The 11,444-nt window shown below is 46.9% G+C and overlaps 1 long non-coding RNA gene and 1 other non-coding gene across 10 annotated transcripts; both read right to left on the reverse strand.

Annotated features, from left to right (window-relative positions):
• Window positions 1–162: 162 nt before the first annotated feature.
• On the reverse strand, window positions 163–11,025 carry LOC115602455. Of its 9 annotated transcripts, none has more exons than XR_003989666.1 (11): window positions 10,882–11,003; window positions 10,205–10,337; window positions 9,035–9,158; window positions 8,318–8,373; window positions 7,160–7,229; window positions 5,963–6,073; window positions 3,109–3,189; window positions 1,253–2,411; window positions 901–1,140; window positions 713–777; window positions 163–295 (listed from the first exon to the last, which is right to left on the reverse strand). It is a non-coding gene; the product is annotated as an uncharacterized LOC115602455 (long non-coding RNA). The 9 variants fall into 9 exon arrangements; XR_003989669.1 differs by lacking the exon at window positions 8,318–8,373 and having other exon boundaries at window positions 1,253–1,357; window positions 2,323–2,411; window positions 10,882–11,001; XR_003989665.1 differs by lacking the exon at window positions 8,318–8,373 and having other exon boundaries at window positions 10,966–11,025.
• On the reverse strand, window positions 10,911–10,982 carry TRNAW-CCA. The gene has a single exon. It is a non-coding gene; the product is annotated as a tRNA-Trp (tRNA).
• Window positions 11,026–11,444: the final 419 nt, after the last annotated feature.

Here is an 11,444-nt window from a genome sequence, read left to right on the forward strand (position 1 = left end):
CCTGATACTTGAGTGACCTTTCTGGATAAAATGAGAAGCAGAAGTGCAGAAGTGGTGCGACACAGACCAGAGCCCTGGTAGAGCTCTGCCAGGAAGCCTCAATACTCCTCATCCTCATAGTCCTACACAGCAGATGCTAATAACTTATTAAATCAAATACTCTTTCATTTTCATAAGCATTTAATTCACCTTATTGAAAACAAACCAAAGTAACTCCAAAAACCCTGCATCACTTCTTAGCTCAGCGCAGGCAGCTTCATCTTCCCACGAGGAGCAGTCTGCACCATGTCAACACCTGCAGAAGACAGGAGAAGTGACAGATGAAGGGGAGAAGAGTGAGTTTAAATGGGACAATAGCACTTATCAGGGACAGCAGCTCGGTCATGAAGCCCCAGACACTCCCTGACCTGCCCAGTGGATGAGTCAGACCTGACAGGCTGGAAAATAACTGTCTGGGAAGGAGGGAGCTTGTGCAGTGCCCTAGAGAGACCCAAACCCTTCCCGTACAAAGGCAGGCGTTGGCTTCACTCAGCAGATGCTGTTTGAACAGTGGGAATTGCACAGCACCACGCTGTGGTGGCCACTGAGCCATTCCCATGGGACAGGGCTTGTGCTGGGAAGGAGGGAAAGGTGTGCTCTGCTCCCCACCAATGGCTGAGACACAAACCCACCAGCACCAGGCAGCAAAAGCCATGAGGAAAGCAGAGTTTACCTCCTCCTGATTGCATCCTTTCCTTGCAGTGTGTTGCTTGCCACTAAGGAGACCTCTCAGAATACCTTGAAGATAAGGAAGGTTGAGGGACAATCAGATTTGTGCCTCAAAATTAGAGGAACTTTTCCAGGCTGCTTGGAAATGATAAAGGTGTCACTGTTAAAGAATAGAATAATAGTGCTGAAAACCTGTAGCAGTTTCCTGCAATTCCACATCTGTTTCCATGGGAACAGCAGGAGAGGTGCAGGAATTCCTGTGAATGCCACAAGCCAAACACGGCGAATAAACATCTTCCAGCAGCAGGGTAAAGGGCAACAGGCACAAACTGAAATACAGCAAGTTCCATCCGAGTATGTGGAAGAACTTCTTCACTTTAAGGGTGGCAGAGCACTGGAACAGGCAGCCCAGGGATGGTGGAATCTCCTGCTCTGCAGACATTCAACGTGCTTTAGCAGGGGGTTGGACTGGATGCTCTCCAGACACCCCTTCCAACCCCAACCCTTCTGTGTGATTCTGGGATTTCATTTCCCTCCTTCTTACCTGCATCCCTTCAGGCTGAGCCAGCTCAATCCAATGAGCACTCAACCAGACCACATCCAAGTGCTTGGGAAGGGCACATTGAACTGCAAGTTAGCAGGCCAGGAGCTAAGAAAATAGGGAGAAAGGATTAAAAAGCACACTCAGCAGCTTTTCAGTAAAAGATTTTTCTTTCAGAAGAGATCAGGATCGTGTAGATAAAGGGGGAAAACACATGCAAGAGGACCAAGACCTGCCCATTCATCTCTCTGTTCCAAGAGTGGGTCAAGCACACAGCTCCCCTGGCACTGCTCACCATGGAAGAGAGCAATGCAGGGGAACCAGAGCCAGCACTTGGGCCTCTCCCCTGTCATTTCTTGCAGAGATTTGGCAATCTGACAGTTAATTAAGTAGTTAATTCATTAATTCTCCCTCCTGCAGGGCTCTGAGCTGGTTACAGCACAGACAGTCACCTTAATGTGTGGAGACAGCAGCCAAGAGCTTCGGGAGCTCTCAGGCAGAGTGTTTAACCCAGGGGGAGAAGTGCACCAGCTGTGTCTGCCCATTTGACAGACTCAGAGAGACATCATTTCAGGACAGAGAGGCACTTTGAAGAGACAGTTGCTGGGGAATATACAAACCCAACCAAAACCCAAGCCCCCCTCATGCACAGTAACGTTCATATCAGCTACAGCGAGCTGCAGCAGCATGGAAGAGCTTTAAGCTGTCTGTGAGATGATGGACGCATCTGGCTTTGCAGGCTTCTATAAAAGCAAAACATAAGTCCATATATACAAAGAGCTGTTTGTTCCCAGGAAGAGCGTTTACGCAAGATACAGCAGGGCTGGGAACAGCTCACGGCCATGCAGGGGTACCACAACACAGAAACAAAGCAGAGGTTTGCTGCTATCACAGGCTGCATCTCTTCAGTGTTCACAAAGAGAGTGTCTGTGACAGTGGAAGATCACATCTCCCTTCCTGACTGGTCCAACAAGAGTCAATATATTCCAGTGCAGGGTCCAAAGTGCTTTGGGTTGTCCACAAACTGTGTCTAGCTCTGAGGAGGAGCTGAATGCCTGAGCAAGAGCAGGGACCTGGAACGGCGGTGTTTTGTTCTCTGGTCTTCAAAGGAAGCGAGGGTTAATCATTCATGGAGCAGGCAGTGATAAGAGACAAGAGCAGCCTGTGTAAAGAACGGGTTTGAAAGGGGCATGTGGGTAAAACAGGTCAGGGCAGCACTGCGGATTGTCTATAAGAGCAATAATATGAGATTGTGGTGAATTAACTCTTAGTCTGTCCAAAAACATTCATGTGAACTGCTGACAGCACTGGGGTTCATTTCCTTTGGGGTGAAATGGTGGAGCATTTTGTGCTTTAAAAAGGAAGACCAGTTTGAAATTGAACCACTTTCACAAGTCAGATGCTTTGTTTCAAAGCCTGCCACAGTGAAACACGTCCATTCCTCAGCATTTTCACCTTTGTTTTGCTGATCCCCAAAGCTAAGTTCACGGGCAAACATATTAATCTGTTAACAATGGACTTCTGCCCGATTCTCCCCAGATTAGGAAGTTCTATTCTTGGCTTCTAGTCTTTTGTGACAAGTCATCAAAACCCCTGCATGTGTCCATCCACAGGAATTCACTTCTAGCTTGGCTGGACCGTGACAGCTTGGCAGACACCTCTGGCCACTGTCTCCTTTATATATCCCCCCCCGTCCTTATAAATTGGCTGCAAAATTGCTTCTGCACCTGCAAGATCTTAAGCACGGCTGGATGGAGCTAAAGGCCGTAAGAGCCAAGGGAAGTGATGAGTAGATCCTAATCCAGCAAAACTATCCCCAGGAGGAACAAGGCAGATGCAGAAGGAAGAGGTTGTCTCACCTGTGTAACCACATCTTGTCTTCTGTAGCTTCCATTCTCCAGCCATCTCCAGCCCCAGCTGCTGCCCATCCTGGGGTGTCTCTGGGAATACAGGCATGTGTTATAGGGATGTTGATTCTAAGTGACCTCACTGCTCCAGCACTTCTCCTATTCCCTATTTAGCATCCGTTTTGCTGTCATTACTCTCCCAGAACTGTTTCTGCCAAGTGTAGATCCCTGCTGACAGGTCTCTAGTGGAGAAGGCTGCAGTGCATAAAATTAGGGACATGGGGAGGCAGCTCCTGGTAGGGATGGTGCTGGGTGCCCTGCTGCCCCCGAGGCACAGAGGTTAGTGTTCAGCAGGAGGTGGTGGGTGCTGATGGATGTCAGTTTGTCATTAATCCTACCCACACTTGCAAGTGAACTTCACAAAGCAGGGTAAGAGGAGCTGGAGGCAAAGAGAAGTGAGACAGCTCAGGCGACGAGGAAAACCAGTGCAGAACAGCAACCAGAACAAGTGTTTTCTCTGCTGCTACCCAAGAGGAGTGTCAATTCTCCTTTAGATCTAGAGATGCTGCATGTGAAGGGCACAAATCCCCACGAGTGATGCACTTCTTAAATCCCACCCTACGGGGAAGAATGCACATACATGTGTGTTCTACCTCCTGGGTAAAGGGAATTCCAGACCAAACCATTTGTCAATCCCTCCTTTAGAGTAAGTTCTAGCTCAGTTTTAAGCATCATCCTCTTCCCTCAGCAGACGATGCCACACAGATTTCATCCTAAATGTCAACAACTGGAACTGGGTTAAGACACAGAACTGTCCCCACCCCAGTCCCACCGGGACACGAGCAGCCTTTGCCAGCGTGTGACCCATAAGCATGCCTTGCATTCATTGCAAAGACTCGCAACCCCGTCAACCAGATTGAAAGGAAAAGCCTGTGAGTGCTCTCAGGCACTAAACACCAACCGGGACATGCTTTACTGCCTGCTGCTGGAGCACTGACAGCAACCTAGCACTAAAAGCACACTTTGGTGGTTAGCTTCTAGCTGAAGCAAGATCTAGAGGTGAGGACCCCTTTTGATTCACGTATTCCCAGACAAGGAAAGAACACTTTCATGGCTGTCTAGCAGCACCAGGAGACAGTCTCCAGGGTTCCCCCGTCTGCCCATGCAAAACTCTGAACAATGGGAGTGTTTTTACAAAGCTGCTTTTACAAAGGAGCTCAAACTTGAAAGAGGCTCTGAGGAGTCTGTGGAGACGACTCTGCTGCCAGCAGTAAATGGTAAAAAGGCCACCCACATTTACAACCTACCTGAAGCACACCCATTAAAGGGAGTGGACCTCTTCTCCCCACACAGTTAATATCTCACTTTAACACGTTCTTATAACGGTTGGTTGAAATGGTGTCCTGTCAGCCAATTTCCAATTGGGAAAACAAGCCAAAGGAAATGTGGTTGATGACAAGAGGAAAAGACAGGTTAAATGCACAGTACCCAGTTCCTCCAGGAGGCAAAGGATCAGAAAAGCATGTTCCACCTCAGCCATCAGTTCCATCACTGGTTGTTTCACTCATCTGAGAGATTCAATGAGTTTAATGCACAAGCTCTTCATTTCTAGCAAGCAAATCTACCAGACAAGCTGCAGATGAGCAGCACAAGACCACCTTCATTTCAAGAAGCATCTCATCTTTTAAGGTCCTGGTGTTATTAGAACAAGACTAATGAGAAAATAAATGCATGTCAATGATCACAGGAGTCTAATAGGGATGGTGCCCGGACATGAGAAACATCATGTTATTTCTTGATGAGTGGAAGCTGCCTTGCAATAATCTCATTTAAAGTGGATTGTTCTTCTGCAGATATCAAGAAAACTCCAAATCCCCATCTCCTTTGGGAAGTACTTAAAAAAACCAAGAGATGAGGTTAAAATAAAGGCTGGTTGCATGCAGTCTACTCTGGCTAACATGGATGCCTCTGGAATATTAATTGCTATTCAGTATATCATTGTACTACTATTCAGTCCACCATTTTCTTATCCTGCTGGAAAAAGAAATACCATTTTAAACTCATTTAGTGCATAAGTCAGTGAGTAATGAACAATAAATAGTATTTTGCCTCTGGATACATCATCCAATCACAGCAGCTCAAACTCATCTGCATGTGAAGAAAACAGTGCTATAATCAACATCCCTGGTACAACACTCCAAGGCCTCACTCAGCACTGGAGCCCCTTTGTGCTGGGTGCCACCAAGAGGCAGGAATCTTGTGCCAAAGAGACTTATGGCCATACCCTGCAAAGGTTTAGCATCATGCAACAAGGTCCATTTCTAGGGCTGAAGACTAAAACATTTCAACAGCTTACTTACATTGAACATTACACACGTAAGTGCTCGGGCAAAAAAGATCCACTCAGAATTGCCTGTTTCAAGATGAACCATGGCTGAATTTTAAATGTTAAGTGGAATTTATCTTACAACTACGTCAAAAAGTTCTCCTAAATCATTCTCTTCAAAATGGAGCACCACCTTCTTTATGGTCACCCCCTTCAGGTTGCAGCCGTGCTGAGAAGGAAGTAGAATGCCTCGAGGGGAACCCTGCCAGAATTCCTCTGGAATGAGCAAGCTCATTTGCTCAGAGTTGACGCAGGAGCCTTGCACTGCACAGTGAAGTGTGTGTTAGATAAATACAGATAAGATGGAAGGATTCTAAGCCTAAGACACCAAGGTAAGTGCTTCTGTACTGCTGTATAAGTCAGTCAAATGAGATTCCATAACTCTTGGCCTCATTTGGATGGGGCCCTAGTCTGAGGGTTGTGCCTTGGAAGTGTTTTGTGCCCAGAGGTGCCTATAGTAAGTTAACAATGTCATGGTACCTTTATCCTACAGAAAGCCTTGGGAGTGCCGTGGGCCCTGCTGCCAGCTGATCCCTGCTGTCCCTGCATCTGGTCCATCAGCAACTCATCCTCTGGCAATATCTGTGCTACCTGTTAATATTTCAAGACAGCATCATTAGTGCAGGCTGTGGGCAGGTAATGAAAGCCTCTCAGTGGGTTGCCAAAGGCCTCAATGCCACGCAACACAGACCATGTCCTCATTAATCAGACTGATTTAACCAAGAAAATTCTCAGTTTCTCCACCTGTGGCAAGTCTGCTCATGGAGTGACAATGCACAGTTGATCTAAAGGTATATAACTGAAAGCTTCATATAAGTTACATTCAGGAAGTGAGGAGTAAAGCAATTGTCAAGATAGCTTGTACTTTATCACTCAGTCATCTGATACGTACCCTATTCTTTACCAATCCTTTATCTAATTCTTTTCTATTTAAAACCCTAATATGAGAGATGGCCCATCATGAAGTGGGACCAGTTTTCATTTGTTAGCTACTATTTCACAGTTATCCTTATGAACGTATCAAGTATGCATTGAAAGCTACTAAATCAGCTGAAGAGATGGAGTACAAGGAAGCGGTTGAGTGTTCTGTTGCCACAAATTAACCTGGCTTCTTTTAATAGTTATTGTTAGAAAGGCAGAATGCAGAGACAGCAAACAGTACTGGAAGTCCAACTGAAGTTCACTTCACTAGGGATTGGGAGCTGCAAAGATATAACAAAATGAATGTGGAACAAGTACAGATACTTCCCCCTATTTCCTCCTTGCTATTATCTTGATTAACCTGCATCAGGCAACAGAAGCTTCATTTGATGCTCAGACATTTGCAGGTGTGAAGACTACAAACAAAAGAGAGCAGCCAGATGGACTGAGGACACACCAATGACTTTCACTGTGGCATTAAAGGGCAATGTGTTTTCTAATAGCATAACAAGAAAGTACTTCTTCAGTGAAGCAGCTAGAGAAGAGCCCTGACTTGAACAGCTACTCACTCCTCTTACAAAAGAGAGCTCAAGCAACTGGAAGGCAGGTCACAGAAGGATGCTGTAATTAACTGATTAGAGGTAATTGCTGCATTTGTCATGAGCTCATACAAAGAACATCAGTTTATATCAACTTGCAATTTCCTTCAGTTAGCTGTAGATACATCAAATATTCATGCATTAGTAGATTACTTACTTCAGTATCGCCAGAGGCACAGGCTGCTGTCACTTTGAAGTCTTTTGTTTCAAAGGTTACTCCAGGAGTTCTGAGTGAGGAGAAAGGGAAAAAACATTCCTTAAAATACCAGCGAATTCACCTGAAACATCTACACCAGGTTGTATAATGTGAGACTCAATAAAGCTACAGTTTATAAGTCACACAATTCTCCTCTTGTGCATTCACTGGAGCATTCTTTGCTTACAGATGTGCCTTGTGAGCGTGTTGGTTTGCCACCAACCAAGCAGCATCCAGGCAGGCACCTACAGACCATGGCTCCAGGATCACAGAGGGGTGCAAACAAAGCCAACAGTGAGCAGCAGAGCATCGAGCCACATTTGAGCCTCTAAAGCTAAAAAAGTGGTTAAGATCCCATTCATCTGTTGGGGATCACCCACCAAACCCCGAGCAAACAGCGACTGATCCAGCCCCACAGCTCAACACAGCCCAACCAGCAAAGAGTCTTTTCCTTGAACTCATTCTCAATCCCTGCACAAAGAAGCTGTGTTTGAACCAGCTCTGCTTTTGTGATGACAGCTGCTCCACTGCCAGATTAGCCCAATGCACAGCTGTTGGCTCAGGGGGTTTCACAACATGTCTAAACCCTTCAGGAGTTTGAAATGTCTTTCTTTTAAAACAGCAACAAAACTCACCCCATCAACTAATTGCTTAAACAAAGGTGGATATTCATTACAGGCTCCAGCAGAAACGGGAAGTTTGGCTTCATCTTTGAAGGGAACTTCAAAGGACATCACAAGAAAGAAAAGGTGGGGGCAAGCCAGCTTTGAGTATTGAGGAACTCCCCAAAAGGCTTTTGGAGATTAAACTCCAACGTTCTACTCGAGTAAAAATCCCTTTCAGCTCAGATTTTTCAGGTTAGATGACCCCCAGGATGGTTCCCCCACTTCATCCTCTTTATTCTGCCTTTATCTGCTCAGCCAGAGTGCTTCTGCAGCAGGGTTTTATTTTCTTTCCATAAAACTCCCTGCTGTAGCCTTCATTTAGTTGATGCTTTCAGTGCTGAAGGTATTGCATTCAGCTCTGTCAGTCTGAAAGCAGCATATACATACAGATTAAGCACATTCGAGTAATGCTGCCTGACTAAAAAGGTAGATTGCTCATGTTTATTTGCCATACCAAGAAGGGAAAAGCCATGTCGAGTCCACAAATCAAAGAGCAGCATTGTCAGGGCTCTAGGAATACAATAGGTGGTTTTCAGCAATGCTCCTGCAGCACATTTCCATATATATTACACAGACTAAATGAATCATTTCTAGCACAGAAACACTGTGCATGGCTTCATGCAACAGCTGCTCCTTCATGCCTTGGTCTCGAGTGACCTGATTTTGATTATCACATTTGCCAGTCCCATGAGGGGGGAGAAATCAACTCCAGAGATCAGAGGCTGTTTGTTCTAAAGAGCAAAACTGCCTAAAGCCGCTCCTCTTCTGCCTCCCCTCAAAAGAGCGGAGGCTTCAGATCTGCTCTTTAATGCCTTTCTGGGTTGTTTGCTGGAACAATGCTCTTTCCTTTCTCTACACTAATAAGTAAAGCAATTGGGAAAAGATGAAATGAGATGACCTCAGCGACATTCACATAGTCTTTGTTTCTATTTCTGTGTGGCAAGTGACAGGTAACTGTCTCACAGGGCATAAAATCCAAGTCATAGTTATAGACAAACATCTATAGCTATAGACAAACATCTACAGCAAATACTCAGGTGAAAGGCGGTTTAGAAAGATGAGTCCATATTTACTGAGGCTAGAGGAAAATAAAGATCACATAAGAGTGCCTTTTACTTCCACGAGGTCTGTCCCACTGGTGTCATTCTCTCACATGATATTTAGACCTTACCCACAGTTCGGTGTTAGCAGCTGATGTAGTAACTTCCAGTGGTGAAGTCAACTGGAAAGGAATTTCCCTTAGATGTAGAAAAATCCTTCTCCTGGAAGAGCGAAAGTTGGAAGTGTCACAGGAGCTGAAATAGAAAAATGAGATCTCCTACAATTTAAACAAGTTTATGCAAGAAAAAGCTAATTCTCATCTTTTATGGGAGCAAAATTGGAAAGATAGCACTAGCCATTGCTGGGAGAAGCCCAAGTTGATGTATCAACAGGCAGAAGTGACTAATATGGCTTTGCCAGAGCCTGCCAGGGAAGAAAACACTGAACAGCACCTTGGAGGGCTTCTTTTAAATAATAGTAGTAGTAGTAGTAATAATAATAGCTTAGCTATTTAATAGTAACAGACTGAGAAGAGAGAAATCACCCAGGTTCTATCAGTTATCCTTTTAAGGGTTCCAGTCACTTGCATTAAGCCACCCCATCCCTCCCCACAGCACGGTGAAATGCCAAACCAATTACACACCTTTTAATTAGTAGCCACATAGCAAACACATGGGAAATATTTATTCAGGCTTCCAGAGGGAGGTTTGGACACATCCTGCTGTCACCTTACAACTGGCTGTAGTAGTGCCCACGTCAGGGAGCCCAGCGCTCTGGATCTATGCTTCCAGATAGGAGGTTGGGTTTTTTCCCAGCCATTTTTCCTTAATTATAATTGTAGCAGTGAAAGCAGTGCAGGGCAGTGATTCAATTCCTCTTTCTTTTAGCCTAGTGCTATTTTTCAACACAAAGGTAATCTTTGTGGCAGCAGAAGCTCAAAGCATCATTCCTATGCGCTGTTATAAAGCCATGAAGTTCAAAAGAAAAGCTAGTCAAGACAAAAGGCATTTAATGGAAAGAGATCAAGACTGCAGGAACTCGGGTGTATACAACCCATCATCTGCTGAACAGGTTAAAGCAGTTCAAGTTAATGAGCACTTAGAAGCTTTATCCATCCTGCAGATTAGACTTTGTCTTCATCCTTCCTTCCAAAATAGCTTAAAGAAACAAAGTGCATGTCTGAGTCAAAGCTAGAGCTGCTTCTACTGTTGAAAAGGCAGGAGAAGACTTCTCTGTGGAGCACTATGTGTTGTATTTCATTCTAAGTAATATCTAATTCAGCTGCTGCTGGGTTTCTTACCAAGAAGAAAGGCAGCACTTCCCATAGCACTACAGGAGACCAGCATTGTCACAAGCTCCAGTTGCTGGTGGTTCCGTGTGGTTTATCCTCTCCAAGCCTGTTGCCAAAGCTCCCTCCGAGGCTGCCCAAGTGCCTGAAGACAAAAACATTCCTAAACCATTACTTACATCAGCGAGCATCCCAGCTGATGCCATCGCTCCCACCACACGGTTCTCCAGCATTCCCCAAGACCAAATACCACTCACAACTCCCAAGCCCTTTGAGGTCACAGCTGTCTATAATCAGTGTATTGAGTGTTGCTGGTGCAGAGGAACACGGGGGGAACCCAAATCCTGCAATTTGGCATCTCCAAACCTTCCAGAGTCATGGAATGCTTTGCATTGGAACGCACCTTAAAGCTGATTCAGTTCCAACCCCCTGCCACAGGCAGGGACACCTTCCACTAGATGAGAAGCTGCTTCCTTTATGTGGGGTGAAGCATGATTCAGGTCCACGAGCTCTGGGTGAGGGTCCACAAGCCCCTCTGGTGGGCTGCAGCACCCAGGGGACCACCGAGGCACCTCACACCACCCACAGCAAGAACTAACAGCCGAGGACAACCCACCATCTCCTGCACCCCATCACCCCACAGCTCCCAGGGGTACTCTGAGGCCGGCCCCAGCTTTTTGCCCGCACACCGCGAAAAAGTGATCCCCGAAGGGAGCCGTGACCCCGACGTGATTCGAACACGCAGCCTTCTGATCTGGAGTCAGACGCGCTACCGTTGCGCCACGAGGTCTCGGCAGCCGCAACTTCCGTGTGCCAGCAAGAGCCTGCGTAGCGCTCCGCGCATGCGCGCACGGACGGGGTGCCGTGGCCGGTGCCGGTGCCCGGTGCTGGCGGAGCGAGCCGGGCCCGCCCCCCACCGCCGCTCCGCTTTGAGCCCGCCCGCCTCGGTCAGCCACGCCCCCCCTGGGCTGTACCACCGCGTGGGGAGGGGTCACCCCGGCGGCGGGACCTTCCCCCAGCCGCGGCCCCTCCGGATTTAAAGGGCCCGGCACGGAGGGAGGCAGCCGCGTTACATGCGCTGAGCTGCAGCGGGCGGCAGTTCTCAGCGGCAGCCGTGAGCGGGTGTCTGCGCCGCAGCGTGCTCCTTGCTGCCTGTGTCAGTGTGTCTCTGTTAGAGTTCACCCGAGTCCGGCTGCCCTGATGGGTGCCGCCTGCGTTTGTACCCACGGTCACCTCGGGGCTTGGGAGCCAC

The sequence above is a fragment of the Strigops habroptila genome, chromosome 18, assembly GCF_004027225.2.
Source record: "Strigops habroptila isolate Jane chromosome 18, bStrHab1.2.pri, whole genome shotgun sequence".
In the NCBI taxonomy this organism is placed as follows: Eukaryota; Metazoa; Chordata; class Aves; order Psittaciformes; family Psittacidae; genus Strigops; species Strigops habroptila.